The sequence below is a fragment of the Pelobates fuscus genome, chromosome 2 (assembly GCF_036172605.1).
Source record: "Pelobates fuscus isolate aPelFus1 chromosome 2, aPelFus1.pri, whole genome shotgun sequence".
In the NCBI taxonomy this organism is placed as follows: Eukaryota; Metazoa; Chordata; class Amphibia; order Anura; family Pelobatidae; genus Pelobates; species Pelobates fuscus.
Genome location: NC_086318.1, coordinates 255,002,133 through 255,021,881, shown reverse-complemented (window position 1 = coordinate 255,021,881; position 19,749 = coordinate 255,002,133). Strand labels below are relative to the sequence as shown.

The following is a 19,749-nucleotide window of genomic DNA, read 5'->3' as shown; positions in this document are numbered from 1 at the left end:
ATTGCTCTTACTGTAAAAAAAAACTTTTCTTTGCTTTAGATGAAATCTCCTTTCTTCCAGCCTATATGTGTGACCTTGTGTCCTATGTATAGCCCTGTTTATGAATAGATTTCCAGATAATGGTTTTGTACTGGCCCCGAATATATTTTTATAATGTTATCATATCCCCTCTCAGGCGCTGTTTTTCCAGACTAAAGAGAAATAGGGGGACCTATTAACACTATAGTGCCAGGAAAACGAGTTTGTTTTCCTGGCACCATAGTGGTCTTTTAAGGTAAATGAAAGGTATAAAGCAATCACCTTGTAGTATGGATTTTAGTGCAGAAAAAAAGAATACCAGAAAATGCAGCATGTATTATTCTGTTCTAAAAGACTGTGTCTAAAATATAAGATGACATGTAGCAGTGGACCAGCATACATTTATATCATGTTGTGAACTCAATGCACATATCCCTGTGTATGTCACATTTATGCACAGTGTACATTGACCTGTACCAAGGACCATTTTGCTGGTTTGAGGCCTACTAGTCTATCAATGGTATTATCCTGGTATAATCCTGGTATAATCCTTCACTAATACAAGTGCAAACTATCAATGCATCCATTATTATAAATGTATGGAAAAAAATAAAGAATGTTTTTTCAATTAAAGAAAAAAGGGGGTAAAGGAATTATATTAGAGAATTGCATAAAATATGCATAAACATATTTATAGCATACGTTTCTTAATTCTGCTATTTGGTCCCGATATTATTTCTTCAACCAGACTTTACATTGTATCCAGTGGAATAAAATAACATTAATGTTAGTAGCTAATGGACCTCATGCATACTTGCATACTACATTTTATTTTCAAGCATCCAATAATTATTGAAGTACTTGATTTTTGTAAAATGTACACTTCAGATATTTCGGAAAGCAGTATTTAGGTGTTTTTTTTTCATTATTTTTTATTATTTATTCATTATTTAACACTGTTAAAAATCTATTTAGAATCATTATAGCATCAGAATTGCTTAATATTTCTGTGTACAAAAATGCGGTTCTGCGGTTTTCTTAGTTTTACAGTCTTGAATATGTCCCTAAAAAAGCCATTGCTCTTAAAATTGTAAAAAATGTATGCAGTTACCTCAACTGAATTGCTGAAGAGGCTGTCACTTCAGAATGGAAATACCAGTATTTTACGGCTAAGAAAATATAGGAATTTATTCGAACAATCTCAAAATGGCTTTGAGTGATGGCATGTCAACTGCAATGACAAGTAAAATTGCATTCCCTTTGCTACTGTAAGAGTAGCAGGGCAAATAGGACAGGCATGTGAAATGCACTTTTTCTGTCTTTTGGCGAGTAATCATACTTTTTCACTTAGAATTGTACTTTCAACTTTGCCTGTGAATGATAAGTGCATTCCTACAAAAAAAATAAGTATGTAGAGAGAATGATAAGAATTTTAACTATGAGTAAGTATTGGTGCTTATTTCAGTAAAGTTGTACACTGTTAAAGTTATGGAGTTGGATACATTAATGGCAAGTTTACGAGATGACCTGCAAACGTCAGCCAAAAAGAGCAAGGTTTAGTAGAGTTGGGGTAAAATTTGGTAAATTCTGTTGAAATTTTCCAATTTAGTTTTTAATTTACCTTAACCAACTACTTATAGTGTAATTCTATTTAGTGAGAATTCAAGGTGAATTCCAAATTTAAGGTCAACACAGTCAGACTGGAAAAGTCAGCTATGCTTTTGAGTTTGATTATTCTGACCTTAAAGTTGAAATTCACTTTGAATTCTCACTCTTGTAAAGAGCCCTGTTACTGAAGGGCCTCCTCAGTCTTGGTTTGTGATCATCTGCAATCTAAAGGGTCTAAAATAGTGGTGTGGGTCGTTTTGGTGGAATCAATGTAATCTTCATTTATTGTATTTAAACATGTGTGTGATTGAATATTTTTAGAAAAAAAGAAAAGGGATGGGGGAATAATGGTTTACGATGTGCAATACATTAAAATATAGCATGCAGATGTAAAGGTATTTTGTATTATTTTACCTAATATATCAGGTAGTGTAATGCTTATACTGAAAGGAGAGAGAGAAAAAAGAAACCGCAAGAAGAGTAATTATACCCTTCCACAGAGACTACACACCAGTGGGACACTCCAACTAAAAGCAGGAAACAACACACATATTAGTCTGGAGATTAAAGCTTGTTTTGCTCAGGGTGCTATATCCATATATATCCATTTTTTGTTTTTCTTTTTTTGTTTCTTGCTTTGATATAATATAATATACTCATGTAATAGGTTCAGGAGAAGCCTTATAAGGCTGATGTTTCAATATTCGTTACTTTTGATAGCTGGACTTCGGATCATTACAATAGTATTTTTACCACAGAGATTCACATAGTTATTACTATACTGTCAAGTACCTGCAGGCTGCCTCTTTTCACTTTGGTGATTAGGTGCTACTTTTCTGTTTAATGCTTATACTGGTCTCTACTTTTAGCCCTTGGACTGCTGAACAATATCAGTAGAACTTCATTGAGTAAACTGGTGGTAATACAACAAGGAGGACAAGTGATGGAGTTATGGATGTGGCACATTTTTTATCCTGCATAAAAGCTGCAACACATTGGCAGGATTATTCAGTGTGTTGGGGAGGTTGGCAATGGCAAGCATCCCATCCTACTCCTCTATATTTTATTAGTAGTTCCTAGTTGCTGTCTATTGGTGATTGGAGTGGGGCATTAGGTTCCCCCTAGGTATTATAAAATGAATAGCCCCTACCTGCAACCTATAGGTGGGGGATGGGCCGGGGGGGCATTGGGTCCCCTTAGGATTACAAATTTTCAGGTGCCACCTATGGAAGGGTGGGGGGGACACTAGGTCCCACCCATTTAAAAAGTAGCCCCCATGTGCTAGCCATGGGTGGGAGCAGTAAGGTGTACATCCCCATTATTACATTTAAGCACACACTCAATGCCCATATGTGGGGGCGCTGGAGGACCAGCCCTCCCAAGATATTTTGCAAGTCCCATTCCCATTGGATGGGGTATTTTTTTGGTGACTGGGCAACAATAGTCTCTAGTTTTAGTTACAGTTTGCAGCTGCTGGCAGATCTCTTTTTAGCAGATGTAACATGGCAGGTGGGGGCATAGGGGATGTTTAAAACCTTCCTTATACGTTTGACACAGGTTTATTTGTTTTTGCACTTTTTAATGTGGAGAATGGCATTTGTTTTATTTATTTATTATTGCCATTTATATAGCGCCAACAGATTCCGTAGCGCTTTACAATATTATGAGAGGGGATTTAACTATAAATAGGACAATTACAAATAAACTTACAGGAACAGTAGGTTGAAGAGGACCCTGCTCAAACAAGCTTACATTCTATAGGAGGTAGGGTGTAAAACACAATAGGACAGGAATTTACAATCAAATAAGGTGGGCTGCCCTTTAGGAGAGGGCAAGAGAGACAGGTATGTGAGGTAAGGGTTAGTCTTGGAGGCCATAAGCTTTCCTAAAGAGATGGGTTTTAAGGCACTTCTTAAAAGATGCAAGACTAGGGGAGAGTCTGATGGCGGTAGGCAGGCTATTCCATAGGAAGGGAGCCGCCCGTGAGAAGTCCTGCAAGCGCGAGTTGGCCGTACGAGTGCGGACAACGGACAGGAGGTGGTCACGGGCAGAGCGGAGAGACCGAGAAGGGACATACCTATGGATCTGTGAGGAGATATAAGAGGGGCTATTAGATGTCCCTATGTTTATATGCCTATATTGTTTCTATTAGCATAGACTGAAGACTTAGATAGGGAGAAGCACGAATGTAGTGCTTAAGCTATACATTAAGATCTTTGACAATTTCAATAAACTCAATTTATAAACATATTAAAAATAACTATAAGACGGTTTTCATATGATCATTAAGAATATAAACTCATTTAACGTTATCTTATAACTACAATTAAATTTGGATTGTTGATGAAAAATTCTATTTATTTTGTATTTTCGCCCAATACTGAGGAAAATGTGAATTTTGTTGTTCATTTTCACTGCTCTTACATTCTGATTCTACAATATCAAAAATCTTAATTCCAAAAAGAAAAATAGCCAAGGTATCTTATATAATGCTAAAAATGGTACACAGAGTTGTAATACCAGTTTCCTATGTGAGTCCCTGGTCTAAAGAGCTTAAAAATGATTAACATCAGAGATTCCACAAGATAAATTAACTTGCCTACGGCAACAAGAAGATTACACATGGTCAATCTATGTTTTCCTACAACATACTGCATTTATGACATTACCATCTGTAAGGAAGATTTTTGTAAGGAAGTGCCAAAAACGGGGTACACGTGTGAGTATGAGGAGGAAGCTTAAATAAATAACATTACATTGTTAGTCTGATACTGAACTTTGAACTTTTTTTATAAATTATTTTAGTAAGCACAGTGTGCTAACTTTATTGCATAAAAATATGCTTAATAGGCAATAAGTAATAAGAGTAAAGTCAGCTTAGCAGCACCACACCATCATGTAGGTTTCAACCTAAAACCTACTGAATATTTGTGAAGGTATTTTTAAAATTCACTAATTAAAAATCCATCTAGTCATATAAAAAGTTTTAGGGACAAATGAAGAATGTTCTTGTTGTATTAAAAAGAACACAACTAATGCACTGTAACTGCAATGTGTATCTATAATATATGCAGCTTAGGAAACTTTAACAAACAGAGTGTATTAGTTTAAATGCTTTATTTATAACTGCTACATGTCTATTAAGCTAAAACGCATTATATGGGATGCATGTTTCTCCTTGGTATTTTAAACCTGATACCTGTCACGGTACCTAAAACCTTTTTAAAGAGTATAACATTTAATCTCTACATTGTGCTGGCAATTTTTCTAGCAAATGTGTGGATTGGTTAAAAAAAAAAAAAAAAACAGACTATATGCCAAAGAATTGACTGACAAGGGAGAGCAGGCGGCCCTTCTGATCTCCACACATAGAAACCACTGCGCATGCACTGTGGTTGCTACGGTAACTCACTAGCCAAAGTTGCAAGGGCTGGCGATGGAGTAAAGAACAGAGTGACTGACATGCATGCTGGCAAATTAAGTCAGCGTCTCGGCATCACACAGCAGGTGGGTGTTACAGAAGGGTAACACCCATGAAGCTGAGGAAATAGCAGAGCTGTATCAGGGGCAAGATGGGGGATAGCTAAATATTTTACATTGAATACATCCTACGTCTTTGTGATGTACAATGTATTCAATGCATTTGGGGAGATTTATGTTAAGACGAAGCTGTCACAACAGGTTTTCTTTAAACTAAACAAAACTACAAAGTGTCAAATCGCAAAGCGTATATTTATTAGGGATGATTCAACTATAAGAAACATTATTGTTTTAAAATCTGTTGTGATTTTACCGTAGTACAATATTTTGGATATAATTTGACAAGTTTGTATTTTATTCTCTATCTCCAGTGACATGAGGAGTGCACCCTTCCAGTGATCTGCAATGCACAGCCTGGTCGCCATGCAGGTTCTTAAGATAAACTTATTCACAGAGGTTGGAAACTCTTCAATAATTTATCTTTGTGACAGGTACTTTTTAAACTTTTTCTTTTTTTTACAATATTTATTTGCATGTTTTACACTGTATATACATATTTTAACTTTACATTTTATTATACTTTAAATTTTCATTATAATTTTACTAATATTAAACATTTAGGTTCAACATCATCTTTCCAAACACAGCGGACCAAAAAAAATATTCCAGTATATTCCCGTCTAAATCATTTCTCAAAAGAATAGTGATTAAATACTAGTATCTGAAAAATTAATATAGTCCTGAGTTGAACTGCTTATCCTAGGTATATCAACAAGAAATATACAGTTCATACACAATAAAACATAAATAACACATACAACATAAAAATATGAGGACATCTATGGAGAACAGAGAGATGGGCAATGCCAATGAGGCTTCTTTAATATATTAATTCAGACCCGGACCATTTTCAGAGTGACACAATCATCATTATACCAGAAAATATAGCTTTTAATGACATATAATGCTGAATATAAATATGAAAAAAACTACACCTCTAATAATACTTACTTAGTTGATTCTTTACATCTGATAGTGCTCCACCTCTGTGATACAACTCATAAAACCAAAACATTGCTAGGTTGAGGCTTACAAAATCTAACCAACAAAACTATTGACAGCACATGTCCAAATTTTTTCACTTTGTTACATATAACACAGCAGAATTATTTGGCAGTTTATAGATATATTCATATCCTCTGGTTCATCATAATTTAAGGTATCTTCAAAAAATATATATTTATATTCTTTAAGTTTGAATGTAAATTTGTATTTACAATGCACATGATGTAGACCTGAATAACTGGTATTTTAAAAAAAGAGCTATGGTGACATGAATAAAGTTCGATTCTAAGTAAAATTTACTTCTACCACAGACATTTCAAAAGCTGCTTTTGCTATACTGGTAACTATGCACACTTTATATTTGTCATGAAACGGTCATCAGAATACAATTTGCTTAATAAAATACAGTATGTGTGCAAGTATCCATTGCAATGTGATTGGAGTGGTTTCCATAACATACATATAAGATACATGTATTGGAAAGGAACAAGGTATCTCAGGGAAACAGCCTTTGCGTTTCCTGAAATTGGACAATAGATCGTCATTTGTCAGATGCCGTGGGTCCCTGATTACTATTTTAAATTTCTTTTGTCTAGTCTTGACTATCAATTCATAGCATAGTAGTGAATACATTCCAAAGCACTAGGCTGATAAGATGAATTCATGTGATCCATTTCATTCACAAAACAATTATTCTAAATTCTGAATGCACTTAATGGTTGGAGATAGGAGTTTAAGGAGATATACAAATGTGCTTTGTATTGTAAATGTTAATAAAAGATATTCATATTGATGGAGTAGAAGGAAGTAACATTTCTGTGTTATGAATGACACAAAGAAACCTTTTTTTTTTTTTTTTTTTTAAATAAAGATGCATGCCCTTAATTAGTTAGTAAATAAGTGTATATAAATCATTTCTGGGCCATATTTTCTTTTTCTAGTACTACTGCTTTGGCCTATTGTCAACACAGCAGAACTGTTTAGTGGATAAACCCATCTGTATTCGTATTTGTTTTTGTGTGACTCTAACATAGTGACAAGATTGATCTTAGCTGTTGTTGATGTACCTAGAAAAGCATTTGTTGCATTGTAGATAGGGAAAGCAAGATTGACTACATTTTAGTTTGAAAGAGCCAGTGTATTGTTTGTCTCTATATAAATATTTTAAATTGGATCTGTAAAAGCTTCATAATGTAGTACTTCCTCAATTAAATATTGATTTTTCTTTAAACAAGCAAAACTATTTGCAATTAAAGGCAAATGCAAGTGTGCTTTTTGCGATTATACATGAGGACTTACACTGTTTATGCCCTATATAAATCCACAGAGAGATAGAAATCACTTTTTGTACAATGCTGGACCAAAAATCACTTGAATGCAAGACATATTCTTGTACTAAGAATACATTTTGCTTTATTGATTAATTGTGATCTAATGTTAACTGTGTCAGCTGTATACATAACAAATTCAGAACGGGGAAAAATATATATATAAGTTCTTTCTTTCAAAAGAAATAAAGATTGCACTGGTTATATTGGGCAAAAGAAAATAATGAGTTTTGCTGCATAATACATTTTAGTGAGCAAACATTTAACATTTTCATATATTAAATTGCATTAAACAAAACCCCTATAAAATGTAATTCTTTTCTTTCTATCACACAACCAATACAATGAAAAACCGGGCCTCAGTGTGCAGTGGATATGTATACATACCTGAAGCAGTCATTTGTGGCTGCCACCATCTTCTTATAGGCAACTCTCTCTTCAGTTCCTAGCACTTCACCTGGTAGGAGCTGCATCAATGCTATACTTTTGCTCATGCGCAGAAGTACAACACTGAAGTCTGGTGGAGCCTTCATGGAAACCTCCATGGACAATGTCCAACGACAAGTGTGACAATGCCTGAATCTCACAGCCATCACTTATGGCTTATGGCCCACGACGAGTAAGACAATGCCGTCACTTGTGGTGGCTACTGGGATTAGACAAACGTTAACGGTGGAGCTCTGACTTATGTCAACTATTGTCAACTTCAAGTGTAAAACAATGTAGTTCAAACTAGCCTAAACCATTACAACATACAGTGAGGCATTACTATTTTAGGAAGTAAGCAAACACTCACCCTTCAACATAAAAAGGGATGTTATAAATGGAGCCTATTATAACCAGCTCAAATCGCAGGGGCTTCTGTGCACCACCTTTCTTTATCAATGGTACTTCCAAACTCCAAAGGAAACAACCAGAAAGACCACCAAGTGTTGCAGTAAATCCAATAAAATAGTTAGGCAGGTGATATATACATATATTGCTCACCTTACTTGGAGCCATATGAGACCGGTTCTAAGTTTAACCAGTGTTGTAGTGTATGTTGTAGACTTTCAGCTACATTAATTTACACTTGATTATTGGTGTGGTGTTTTGGGAAGTACCCACATTAGAATGGCAGGAGCTTTAAAAGTTTGCATTTAAATACATTAGGTGCCTTTTTCACGGATTTACTAGTTATTTATTGTCAGCTTTAGGCTTTACCATAATACAAAGCAGATTCCTATTATTATTTTGGGTCAAGTGCAGAAGAATACTAACTTTTAAACTTAGGCTGGATATGTGTTACAATTCTTTGGCGGTGATGTTTTCAAAGAGTAAAAAACTCAATGGGAGGTTGACATATGTAATTCTTGTTTAAAAAAAAATATATACCACAGTAAAATATTTCCTGGAACTTTCATAAAGCACCTAGAGATGAAGTACATCTGCAATTATAAAAAAAGTTATTCTAATCACCTAATGTATTATATACCTATAGCATATTGGTGATCACACTCATTGCATTTATAGCAAACGGTACTGTATAAATACAATGAACTCTCAATTAAATGAAAGCTAAGTGTTCCCAGCGTTAAAGAAACACTGCAGCCACCATAACAACTATAGCTTACTTTAGTGGTTATGGTGCCAGGATTACTCTTGCCCTGTCATATGGTACGACGGCAAACTGTTTTAGCATGGTAAGACATAAATGAGCATCTGAGGCTGCATTCAAAGCATCTGGAGTTCTCCAGCACAATAAGTCTGATATCCTTGTAGAATAAAACATGGCCAATGCTAGACCATGCTCATTGGCTGAGAGTTTAGGCTGCTCTATAGACCATTAAGGATTTTGCTGTTGAAATGGGTGCAGCACGTGGGTACCCAGCAAGAGCCAGGTAAGTTGCATAACCATACTAGAATGGTTTGACATCATATAGTGGCATAGTGCAAGGGCATTTCTGACACCATAACCACCACAACAGGAGGTAGTGGTTATGTTGCTTTGAGTGTTCCTTTAATATCTACTTCCATTTAAAAAAAAAAATGTCCTTTAGAAAACAATGTAATTCTATATGCTATCAGTCTACAAATATACATTTACAAACTAAAACTAAAATATGTAAGAAATAGGTAGATTGAATATTTTATAAAATGCAGTATTACATGTATAGAATCCTTATTTCACGTGCTGTGCACCATGTCATATTCACCTAATCTTATATGTGGTTTCACATAATTCAGTTAGCTGTTTTATTTTAATAAAATATACGTGTGTGTGTTGATTTTGATTTAGTAAACCTCTTTATACTAAAATGAATTCAGCAACGGCAAGAAAAAAAACTTCACAGATTTCACTTCATTCTTTGCCACACCTGATATATTGGTTTTGCTACTAAGTGGCCAGACAGGGATTTACTACATAGAATGAGTTATTGCATAATCATGTGCTGAAAAAACTTAAAAGGTAGAAAATACAGGAATTGAATAGCTCAATAGACTGCACTGGGATACAGAGCAGCTTAGCTTTAGGCTCATATTTGGCTCAAGTCAGTAGTAACTGAAAATGATTTTTATATGAAAACTATTCCAACTCACTTGCCCTGTATACTAAACCTTACTCCAGAAAGTTTAGAGTAAACAGACAACGCTCACTTATCTGTCTGTGTGCCTAGGAAAAGCATTAACTACATTCACATTAAAGCAGGAAACCGTATTCAGAAGAAAAAAAAAATGTCCTTTTAAATTTAGATAATTAGTAGTATATTAAATAAGTTACACCAGTGGCATAAACTAATCCCAGGAATCTGACCACCTCTCACGACATTTAGTAGAAATATGTCTTGAAGCAATAGGTCAGTTTACAAAAGTCAATAAAGGTCACTTAAAAATTAATTATAATCTAATTTACAAAATAGTATTTACCTATTACACTGTTTTCTCAATGGCATGCTTACTATTTTCTTCTATCAAGCACATTGATGTACACTTTTTGTACTACCATACTAATGTTGCACAATTAGTGCCTCATCATATAATTTCCCCTCTGTATGTCTCCAATTCCCTATATATAAAACATATATAAGGCCTTATAATAAAAAAAAAACACAAAAAAAAAAACTCTGCTAGTATGCATGCAGAGACAGTATTGGAAAAGATCTCTTGCTTGATATGTTATATAATATTATTGAGTAATAAGGTGTCATGGAATCCCAAAAATAGAAAATGTAAAAAGGTAATCACACGTGTAATAATATTTATTTTAACATAATAAAAAAATACATTGTGTCTCCCCCACATAAAACTGAATACTCTAATGTTTTGTAAATTAGCATAGCTTTTCAAATAATGTCATGTTTAATGAATGTAAATAAAGGACCCTAATTGGTTTTCCAGAGCATTTTCCACATATTCCTAGAATCTCTGGGCTACCTGCTATGGTAAGATGGCGGTCTTGATTACCATATGTAAGACATGGTTGAATGTTCTCTGTGATATTGCCATACAAATTGAACACACAAATGGTCTCCACCTACAAGACAGCTAAGACAGTCTACAATATGAATAATCATGTACAAGTGAGGGGTTGCAGACAGAACTAGATATACTGAGAAAGTATAAAAACTAGACTCTGGGGATTTGTTTCAGTCCTGAAAAATGAAATTTTTTGATAAATTTTAAAAATATATATTTTGAAACAGTAATGTCCTACTTGTACTTATAGCCCTATAACTTTCCAAAGAAAGCTAAACACATGTTAACATTGGGTATTTCTACACTCAGGACAAAATTTTTTAAACTATTGCATGGGTGTTCTTTTGCGGTTGTAGATGCGTAACAGGTTTTTGGGGTCATTGTTTCATTATATTTTATAAAAAATATATATAGTAAATTATATGAAAATAATGGTATCCTTAGAAAGACAATTATATGGTGAGAAAAACGGTATATAATATGTGTGGGTACAGTAAATGAGTAAGATGAAAATGACAGCTAAACACAAACACCGCAGAAATGTAAAAACATCCCTGGTCCCAAACGGTAAGAAAATTGAAAAGTGGTGTGGTCACTAAGGGGTTAATATTTTATAGTTTAAAGTTCCCATTAAAAGCTATGAAGAAACACAAGGCAACTTCTAAAGACACAAAACATAAAATCCATGTATTGTTTTATGAGGCAGTCTCTTTTCTTCAATTCAAAATATTCATTATAGTTATTTCACAATAAAATAACTTGCAAATGCACTTTCCCATTTATTATAATTAAAGCCGCACTGCCACCCCTCTGCAAAATAAGTATTTCATAAAGATAAGATCTTTATAAAATACTCATACTGACTGTGTTGGAATTTCACTGAAATTTCAACCCAGACAAAAGATATACTGAGACAAAATAGAGATTATGTCTGACAGTTCTAGACACTTGTCGGAGCTAAGACAGTCTGGCAGTGTAAATCTCTTAGCCATCACCAGTGACAGCTACAGAGATATTAACTGTGTATATGGGGGTCCTTCATGGACCTCAATGCTCTACTCTCACACATTCGCAGAGTACAGCAGTAACGTACGCTTCTGGCACTTTAGAAGAAGACCAGATGGAAAAAGATGGCATCATCCGCAAGGGATGGGTTCAGGAAAGTCAATCTCACCTTTCCCCGTCCCTCCTGACCACCGGACCACTAGCATTGTTACCGTAGGGCAGGGGTCCTCAAACTCAGGCCCCCCAGATGTTGCTGAACTACAACTCCCACGATTCTTTGAATTACATAGCTAGCCAGAGAATTATGGGAGTTGTAGTTCAGCAACATCTGGGGGGCCAGAGTTTAAGAACCCCTGCCGTAGGGGGTCTTTGCAAATTATGTAAATTACCCAGATGGTGACAGCGCCGGTTTTAGTTTGATTAGCTTAAGTTTTAATAAACAAATATTACAGTGAGAAAAACAAACTTAAATCCATATGCCTTCTAAAAGACATCTTTATTTTCAATTATAAAGTGGTGAGAAATAAGAAAGTGCTAAATTTCAACACTGTTCCCTCTTAATGCATTAAATGACTGTATCATCCCTTTCTTCTAGCATTGTATTAGCATCCTATCACAGAAGTTATGTAAGGTTTATTCGCCTTCAACATAGGATGAAGCTGTGTGCAGAATCAGTGCCCTGAAATCAAAATTGGGTTTCTTTCCTATTCATATGGCAACTAATCTGCAACTGATCAGGCATGGAATGAAAATATTCAAAGATGGGTTTGATGCACATTCTGTATAATTTATAAAAGGGTATAGATAAAAAAAAGAAAAATATCTTTGAAAAATATATAAAATATAAAAATATATATATTGGAAGAAAATACATATTGGAATCGTGACACAGACATAAAATATACAGTAAATGTATAATAATAATAATAATAATAATGAAATTGCAAAAAAAAAGCAACATATGAGCGAACTTGTGAATACTGAAGAACAAGATTTATGCAATGAAATACTAATGTGGATACCCAGACCATGCACCTGTTCTTTAAAAAAAAAACAAATGCACGATTTAATTGCAGGGACTTTTTCCTATGAAAACTTAGATAGTTAACATACTACTAATGGTATATATGTGCTTATGACCATGTTACATCCTTTCATATTCATTTGGCTTCAAAGTATGACTTTCTCAACAACAAAAAAACCAACAAAAAAAGGATTACGGTATCTTTCAATCTCTTGGGCAGCATGAAGGATCCTTGGAGATTTCATTGGATAATTAACTAATCACAGCTGTTACTTTGGGATTTGTCAAGTTCTTGATGAATTTAATTCATTTCTCAACTCCTGTGATTATGTTACTATGCTACTCCCATACAGTGAAATTGACTAAACTGCTGTTACAGAAATGATAAATGTGTATGACTTGCTTATGTACTACTCATACGTTTACATTGTAGTAAGCTAGTGAAGAAGTTTCCTTTGAATCTAGCTTCTTACTGGCACTGAAAAGGAGCGACCCAGAAACCTTCTCTATTTCATAGAAAATATTAAGTGCTTGATAGATAAGGCTTCTACAATATAAACATTATTATAGCATAATACAGGGGTAGGCAACCTTCAGCATTCTGACGTTGTGGACTACATCTCTCATAATGCACAGACATAATGCCAGAAATGCATCAAAGTAGATATAGTCCACAACATCTGGAGTGCCAAAGTTGCCTACAACTGGAATAATACCTCTTTACTTCTTGCTTTCTAATGCCTTTTAACCCCTTAAGGGTGGTGGGCGTACTGTGCCGTCCAGCAAAATGTGAGCTTTAATGCCATCCTCCTAGTCCCAGTCTGCTTACTCGATCCCAATCGAGGGGACCCCTCTCGGATTGCCATCCCCTAGTCCCAGTCTACTTACTCAATCCTGATCAGGGTGACTGCCTGACAACCCAGGCAGTCCCCCTGCAGAAAATTTGGCCCTTCTGGGCCATGTTATCACGATGACAACACGATCACATGACCGGATCGGCATTGTATTGGGACTGCATGGGTTATTAGGCAGTCACCCAAAAGGGAATTTATCTAGAAATAAATAAATTATGATGCTTCACAAATATATTTATAAGAAAAATAAAATTATATATATATAAATATAAATCTATCCAACAAGAGCACACTCTCCCATCTCGTGCTGGCCTTCGTGCAAACTATGCTTTCTTAGTATATCTTCCCAGAAAAGTGCACTAACAGGGCTTCGTGTTACAAGCAACAATATTTATTGTGTAATAGTAATACATATCAATATTTAGCCAACATTTCAGTCCCCTGTCAAACTTTTATCAGTCCGGTGTCGGACTTGATAAAACTGAAACGTGTGTGTATATATATATATATTATAATTATATAATATATATTATATATAATAAAAAATAAATAATCAATGTAAAAATATATTATATATGTGCAATTTCAATCTAACTGTAATTCGATATTAATATATATAAATAGTGAGCTATAGTGGTTATGGTGCTTGGGGTGTTCCTTAAACAACCACTGCTTTAGACTATTTTTTTATCTTTCTTTTGTCCAATTATACCTAAACTATGCCACAGACTACTGTCTGTTTTAAATTGTGATGTGAAATTTAGATTTTAAAATTAGAAAAAGCACTGCACTGAAAGGTAAACCAAAGGTAAACTAAAAACCTAATTTAATTTTCTCCGATATTCTTTTTCATCAAGGTACATCTCATGCTGCAAGTGAGGATGGATTGCATATCTCACAAAAGAAATGAACTTTGGAACAGTTCTGGTTCATGTTTCTTTTTCCTTTTGAACTAAACTATAGGTGTGAATAACCATGTAGCAATGAATAATTAGCAGGGTAATTAAACAACTGGGAGGATTATTAAGGATAAAGTTTCCACAAGGCAACCTAAGATTAAATTCCTCTGTGACTCCTATTATCACACGTTTACAAGCACATCTACATTCCAAAGGGAATAAATTAACCCCTTAATTAAGGACACATGACATGTCTGACACGTCATGATTCCATTTTATTCCAGAAGTTTGGTCCTTAAGGGGTTAAAGACAGAGGCAACTGTCCACGTTTTGAACCAAAACAAAGTCTGAAATGTCTTTCAACCATAATTTACCTCTTTCATATTCAATGCAATCACACTTATTATATATCATTTTGTTCAGGAATAATAGGGCTTTCATTTCACATCAGATATTTAGATATGAAACATAATTTAATATGAAGAAAATCTGAAAAAGTATGAGAAATTAAGAAATGTTATTTTTCACTTCTGCATGGCATTTTAATTGTATCTTAATGCTGTTAGCGTTTACTGCAATAAACCACACATATTTCTGTTCAGAGATGTCTCACAAATACAACAGTATCCCCCTGTACAGGTTTCATTGTGTTTTGGAGAGTTACAGGGTGAAATAAGAAGTGTGTCCATTTCAGTTTTTACACATTGAAATTTGCCAGATTGGTATATCGCCTTTGGTAGCCAAAGAATGGCAGCCCATTTTTTACACAATAACTGCACTTTCACTGATGATATCATCAACACTATACTGCTCTAAAACACTCATATTTGTGTTAAGTGATGTCACACGAGTACAACAGTACCCGATATGTACATATTTTATGTGGGTTTGGAAAGATACAGGGTCATAAAAGAGCTTGCCCATTTCAGTTTGCCAGATTGGTTTGCTGTGCCTATGTTGCCTTTGAGACCATATGACAGCACAGGAATGAAAATGACCTACATCTTGGCATACCATTTGCAAAAGTAGACAACCTAGGGTATTCAAAATGGGGTATATTCAGTATTTTTTTATTTTTTTTTTATTCTTTATTAAATGTGTCAGCCGGATCACAGGGTTTTCAGACATTACCGTACAGATTGAATAAGCATATGGTCTCTTACAATATTTTCAATCATGGTTATTTACATGTTTGCATACAAGAGGTTTTTCATATACTTTATGACACTTCCTGATAGTCCTAGTGCCACGTCTCGGCGTTCACCTCTTAACGGTTTTATCTTATATTGGTGTGTACCTAGGTACAGAAAATCATAAAACAAACAGTTTGTTTAAGTTCAGAACTGGGCTCAGCACTGTGTTGCCACTGGTAGGGCTGAGGTTGATACTCCTAGTTTGGGGAGGGGAGGAGTAACAAGAACTGGGAGGGTTAGGGGATGCAGGGGCAGCGGCGGGCACATCTTCCACTCCCGGGGGTTCCTATCCTATCATCGTTTTTTGGTGTTCAGTCGTCAGAATAAGTTTCCCAGGGCTGCCAAATCTAATCTGGGCGGTCAGTTTGTCCATCAGGTAATTATCTTTAACCTTCACTACCACGTCTGCTATCGTGGATGTGGAATCTTTATGCCATGATTGTGCTAGGGCTCGTCTGGCCGCTAGGGTAAGTTTGTTAAGGAGTTTTTGTTCCTTCACAAGTAGTCCGTCAGTGGGTTTGGACAGCAGGAAGGACCAGGGGTCCATAGCTATCTGCCTCTCAAACACATCTGCCAGCAGGGTCTGCATCTGTGTCCAGAAACCGCTGACCTTTGGGCATGTCCAGCACATGGGGAGGGTGTGTGGTTTAGGGCATGTGTGGTGGCCATGAGGTCCCAGATTCTTATGGAATTCAGAATCACCGGACAGGTGGTCCTTAGCGCTGGTCTGTCCTCCTTGGGTACCCATATCCAGAATTGGGGTAAGTCAGTGCTTATAAGGTGTGTTTCTAAGTCGACCCATCGGTGGGAGTCCGCCAGGGAGTGCCAACTCACCACCTGGGCCAGCTGTGCTGCTAAGTAATACAGGTGTAGGTTGGGGGGCCCCAGCCCTCCCTTCGCCTTAGGGCAGTATAGTACTTTCCGTGCTACCCTGTGTCACTTTTGTGCCCATATTAAGCTGTCTATTGCACTTTGCAGGGGGCCTAGGTCTTTTTTCGTCACCTTGATGGGCAGGGCCTGGAATAGGAAGATATATTCAGTCTTTTAGTAGTCACTTAGTTACAAACCCTGGTCAAAGTTAGTTTTCATATTATTTTTTTGAATTTTTCACAAAAAAACCCATTTCACCAAATATATTTTCAGCATTATACATTTTACTGCTCTAAGATGCTCATGTTTGTGTTCAGCTATGTCTCATGAATACAAGAGTAGCCCTCCCAAGTACAGATTTTATGGAGTTTTGGAAAGTTGCAATGTCAAATATAGCGCTTGCAAATAAAATTCTATGGGTTTTTGTCTGGGCTGTCAGGCAGGCCTCCCAATATATAATTAATAAAATAATATAATTATATATAAATAATATATAAAATACATTTAGAATCAAAATATATACATATTTATTTATAATTTATATTTATCCAGTATAGCATTTGTGAGGTCAGACATGTTAGATCGTCATTCCAGGTCATCTCAAATGTGTTCAATGGGATTGAGGTAAGGGTTCTGTACAGGCCTCTCAAGTTCTTGCACACCAAACTCACCCAACCATGTCTTTACGGACCTGGCTTTGTGTACTGGGGCACAATCGTGCTGGAATCATAAATGGCCTGAAATAGCTCAACGAATGCTTCAAGTGGTTTCCCCAAATTGAACTGAAAAGGCAACTCATAATGATTCTCTCAGTAAATAAACATCGACCACCTTGGCTTCCAACTTCTGCAGTTCTGCAGAAGCTAGAAAAAAGTCGGGGTACCACCAGGGTAAACTGAGGCCTAGTGGGGAACCAGATAAGGTAAACCATTGCTTAATCGTTGATGATGCTTGGTGTAATGGTGTATCGAATGTAGTAATAATAAATAAAAATAGCAATGATAGTTGTGTTGTCTAATTTTTAGGATCCATCTCACATAGGGAAGGAGGAGCGAGTCTATCTATGTTAAGGGACTCGGGGAGTTAAGGGACTCAGGGAGCATTTATTGTCCATGGGTTAGCAGGCTGAATACTTGCCTTGGAAACCCATGCTATGCCACTGGCTTGCTGTAACCCTTTAACTTTACAATAATAGACTTGTATTATGAAGCCTACAAGAAATGCCACTTTAAAACACTTGTGGTTTCTTCTAGCGAATGTTCGTAAAGAAACATCATACAATTTTATAATGTATTACTAAAATGAACAATAGTCTTTCTATGTTTTATAATTAAGAAACTATTGTTCATGCCCAAAGTTTTTCATTTTTGCATTGTAATGGGCTTTGCATTAGCAGAGTTTTAGATTTGACAGGTCAAAATACTCTGAGACTTAATTCTAAGTCTTACAGCAATCTTGCATAAATAGCACTTTTTTGCCATTGTTTCAATCTTAAAACTCATTCACTGTCAATACTTAGAGCACTGATTTCCTTAGAGATAATTACACATGCTGTTCAAATTACACATTACATCTTAACCCTTCAACTGCTTGCAGCCTTGCGACCTACTGCTCTGAATCTCTAAGCATTGTGGGCTCAATGTGTTACTATTCATACCACAATAACTATAATTTTCTTGTAAGAAACCAATACTAAATTATGCACTGTTTTTCTTGGCACTGTACAATGGGATTCTTGGTTTATAGATATTTTTATGACACGTTAGAAAAAAAACTAAACATTTTGACGGGGAGATAGCAAAAGAATAAAAGATGTAATCATTCCAAAGTAATCTCACACATTCTTTTTCCTTGTACTAAGCCCCCTCCTCCTCTCCATCAAGCAATTAGAGAGGATGTGCAACCTCTTCATAGTTAGATATCTGCAATTTGCTTTTAAAATTTCCTGCAGCTGTTGGCGGATTCTAAGAGAGGCACATCGAAGCAATAGGCTTATTTACCTCAAGGGAATCAGATACCCTTGATTCCAGTATACAAATTCTTAAATGACCGTACATCTATGGTTTATTATGTGAGTTGATATTCTACGGTTGATAAAGTGAGTTGATATTCTATGGTTGATAAAGTGAGGATAACTGTATTTATTCACAATTCATCCTCTATATCACAACCGGCATTATTATTTAACCTAATGTTAAGTTAGTTAAGTTAGAGTTCCCATGTGTAGTTGAGTATACGCAGTTTGTCAGCACTAAATTAGTAAAGTTACATGTATAGATCAGTTTATTATGGGGTTTCGACACAAATGTGGAGAAATGTGACTACAACCCACCTTTCAAGGTAGGAAGCAGTAGCAAGCTTAGAGAATAACCTCCAATTAAGCTATCCACTCAACTTCCACACCAGATGTTGGAGAATGATCGTTATTATTGCCAGGAATGATGAGCTGTGCACCTCATTGGCAATGTCATGTCTTTTTTCTTAATTAGCCTAATACTTATTAGGGACCACCATAAGTGCCTGCATCCTTTAACAGAAATTGGCTTATTTCAATTTGTACAGTCAATAAGAATCATGATGATATCATGAGGGCCCCAGCACATGAGCTAAAAAATTAGAAGAAAAATGGTCAGTAAGAAAGTGGGCCTAATTAGAGAAGTAAAGGCAAACAGATGTGCCCTTGGTAACAGAGGGAACCAAATCTAAGTATACTGTGGAGAGATGAACGAAATGTACTGTGTAAAAAATGCTAAATATATGAAACTGTATATGATGGAGTATCTACAATAAATAGTGAAAGATATATAGTGCAAACTATGTTACAGTTATAATATGCATATAATAGAATGTCTGGGAGAGAACTCACATGTACCAGAGCCATATCACCCCTGGCTCTGGGTTTGAATAGCTCCACTGGAGAGGGATATTTCCCACAGATTCAATGACAGG

At 35.6% G+C, this 19,749-nt stretch overlaps 1 protein-coding gene and 1 long non-coding RNA gene across 2 annotated transcripts in view; one reads left to right on the top strand and one right to left on the bottom strand.

The window, feature by feature from the left end:
• The window catches only part of PACRG (parkin coregulated), a 483,004-nt gene that overhangs the window by 150,785 nt on the left and 312,470 nt on the right, over positions 1-19,749 (bottom strand). The window lies entirely within an intron of this gene.
• LOC134585760 (uncharacterized) overlaps positions 1-19,749 on the top strand; it is an 87,327-nt gene that overhangs the window by 44,688 nt on the left and 22,890 nt on the right. Inside the window, exon 2 of the long non-coding RNA XR_010086544.1 lies at positions 5,478-5,597. This is a non-coding gene — a long non-coding RNA (uncharacterized LOC134585760). The remainder of the gene's footprint in view (positions 1-5,477; positions 5,598-19,749) is intronic.